Source organism: Myotis yumanensis, unplaced genomic scaffold (genome assembly GCF_028538775.1).
Source record: "Myotis yumanensis isolate MYYU_CA2020_CCGP unplaced genomic scaffold, mMyoYum1.0.hap1 SCAF_21, whole genome shotgun sequence".
Lineage (NCBI taxonomy): Eukaryota > Metazoa > Chordata > Mammalia > Chiroptera > Vespertilionidae > Myotis > Myotis yumanensis.
Window position 1 is genome coordinate 8,764,663 of NW_027223772.1, and position 3,306 is coordinate 8,767,968.

A 3,306-nucleotide genomic window follows, 5' to 3' on the forward strand; every position below is an offset into this window, starting at 1 on the left:
GATATTAGAAACCAGGATTTGCTCTGATGTGCTCATCATTACTGGAGTGTCATTGCTTTTAGACCCTGTCAGTGACCAGAGCTAGGAAATAAATGTATGCATATTAACCTCTGCATATATACATATCTGTATTATTTCTCCTTTTACTCATCAGTTTCTATATTAAGCTAAACAGGAATTCCCACTGATGACTTAGACCCTAATTCAGAACTACCGTGGTTCATTCTAGACTTTCCCCCTTACGTATCTGTCATCCTTCATTCCAGCAGTGAGAAACCTGGCCCCTACCATTCACTATCTTTTTCCTTATTTTTTCAGTCTCAGTGTATACGATGGCAGCATCAGAACTTCTAACCAGTACCTCCATGGGAAGCAGCATTACCATCTGTGGTGTTCATGTACAGTTCCTTTTGTCTTACAGTTTCTAGTCATTTCCAAAGTTACTTAGATCCTTTCCTCTCTATTCCCTCCAGTGAGGTTATATCATACATTTGTAATACAATTAAATTCTTTTTTCATAGTGTCCATACCATGTTGTGATTCCCCCCATCCACCTAGTTGTGTTTTTTTTAATTTGCATTTTAAAATATTACATAAGGTTCATTCTTTGCGCTATAAAGTTCCATGGGATTTGAGAAATGAATAACATCATTTATCCATCACTATAGTTACTAGACAAAATAGTTTAATGGCTCTAAAAATTGTCTAATATGTTAAAAACATAACTGGTTTATCCACCATGAGAAATATATGCTGTAATTTTTTCAGGCATTTCTTACTCAAAAATATTCAAATTAATACCATTTTCTTTTCTACAAGAAAAAGAAAACTACAGCAACCACACTTTTACACGCACTTATAACCTTTTTATTTTTTCTTAAAAATACAATATGTGGATATCTAGTATCTATAATTTACTAATATTTAAACAGAAAAAGGAGTCGTAGGCTTCTTGGGAATGTCAAATCATTTTCTCTCTATCCGATAATCTATGCTTCCTATCAGCCTTTGCTCTTGCTTTCACTTTCATCCCCACTCCTCATTCTCTCCCTCTCTCATTTTGCCCATTTTTAAAAATTGGGTTTTGTGTGCTTTTTTAACTGTTCAGACTTAAAATTTCTTTGTACATGCTAGATATATTTTATCATCTATGTGATTTGCAGATATTTTCTCATAGTCTATGTTTTCATTCTCTTAATAGTGCTTCATATAGCAAAAGTTTTTCATTTTAATTAAGTCCAACTTAAAATTTTTTCTTTTATGAATTTTGCTTTTGGTATTATACTTAAAAACTCATCACCATTGGGTCTCTGGTGGCGGCCTTGGCCTGAGGGAGTGCCCAGCTGCCACATGGGGCTTGTCTTGCCTGCAGCGGGGTCCATGGTCTGAGCGGCCATGTCCGGCCTGGTGCGGACCTCAGCAGCTGTCTGCTGCCTGCCAAGGTTGGCAGAGGCGCAGCCTAGACATCGCCCACCTTGCATCCCCTTGTCAGGATCCTGCTGCTGGGAACTGGCAGGAGCTACAAGTCCAGCTCAAAGAATAAGGCACCATCTTTGAGCCCATCAAGGGCTCAAAGGTCCTGTGGATGCAGGGGGACATTCCATGGCAGCATTCGAGAACAAAACGCTTGGCATGTTCCTCATGGCCTGCGAGAACAAAGCCGGACTGTCCATAGAGGCGGCTGCCTTCCGGCTGTACGTGTCTACCCTGAGCACCCTTGGGGGCACTTGGACATCAGGGAGGCCTTCAGTCGCAGGAGGCCTGTGTGAATCAGTGAAGTACTTCCTGGACAATTTGGACCAGATCTGCCAGCTGAACTACTTTCCTAGTAAGCAAGAAGACATCCTGCTGGCGAGGAAAGCCACCAAGGGCATTGTGGAACATGACTTTGTTATTAAGAAAATCCCTTTTGCCCTAGCCTGTTTGGCTTGGTGGATAGAGCATGGGCCTGCGGACTGAAGGATTCGATTCTGGTCAGGGCACATGCCCGGGTTGTGGGCTCAATCCCCAGTGGGGGCATGCAGGAAGCAGCCAATCAGTGATTCTCTCTCATCATTGATCTCTCTCTCTCTCTCTCTCTCTCTCCTTCTCCCTTCCTCTCTGAAATCAATAAAAATATATTTAAAAAAAGAAGAAGAAAATTTATTTTAAGCCCAGCCAGCCTGGCTCAGTGATTGAGTGTCCACCTAGGAACCAGGAGGTCAGGGCACATGCCTGGGTTGCGGGTTCATCCCCAATCGGAGGTGTGCAGGAGGCAACCAATCAATGATTCTCTCTCATCATTTATGTTTCTCTTCCTCTCCTTTCCTCTCTGAAATTAATAAAAATATATTTTAAAAAAGAAAATCCCACCCTGGCCGGTTTGGCTCAGTGGATAGAGCATCAGCTTGCAGACTGAAAGGTCCCAGGTTCGATTCCGGTCAAGGGCATGTACCTTGGTTGCGGGCACATCCCCAGTGGGAGGTGTGCAGGAGGCAACTGATCGATGTTTCTCTCTCATCGATGTTTCTAATTCTCTATCCCTCTCCTTCCCTCTCTGTGAAAAATCAATAAAATAGTTTTTTTTAAAAGAAAATCCCTTTTAAGATGGTGGATGTGGACAGCCAGCGGTCCCAACACCAGAAGTGGTTCCAGTGCTTTGATGGGATCACTTCAATCCTGTTTATGGTGTCCTCGAGTGAGTGTAACCAAGGGCTCTTGGAGGACTGGCCAACCAACTGGCTGGTAGAGTTCGAGAGCATCTTCGAGACCATTACCAACAACAAGCTCTTCTTCAACATTCCATCATCGCGTTCCTCAATAAGACAGACCTGCTGGTGGAGAAGATGAGGAGTGTCAGTATCGTCAAGCACTTCCTCGACTTCCGGGGTGACCCCCACCAGTTGGAGGATCTGGAGCACTACCTGGTACAGTGCTTCTGCCGCTGGCAGGAACCACAGCATGCCCGCTGTTCCACTACTGCCATCGATGGGGAGAGTTTGCTTCATGTTCCACGCGGTCATGAACACGATCTTGAAGGAGATCCTCAAGGACATCATGCTGCAGTGAGAACCAACTCCACGCTGCCCACCTTGTCCTGGGCGGCTTTCCGTGTGCATGGCCAGCATCTGAATGGGTGGCAGGAGCATGGCGGAGCCCAGGCTGAGGACTTGGGGGCTTTGATGAGCTACTGAATCCTGGGGATGGTACACTACTGAGAGTAGATTACTCTGGTGTGAATCTGGACTAGCGAGTAGCCATTGCAGCTCTGACACAGTGTCACCGCTGAGTGTCATGCACGCTCTCTCTAATGCAAAACACAGATCA

The 3,306-nt window shown here is 44.5% G+C and overlaps 1 pseudogene; it reads left to right on the forward strand.

Annotated features, from left to right (window-relative positions):
- The first annotated feature begins 332 nt into the window (after positions 1-332).
- Positions 333-3,048, forward strand: LOC138998922 (guanine nucleotide-binding protein subunit alpha-12 pseudogene; annotated as a pseudogene).
- Positions 3,049-3,306: the final 258 nt, after the last annotated feature.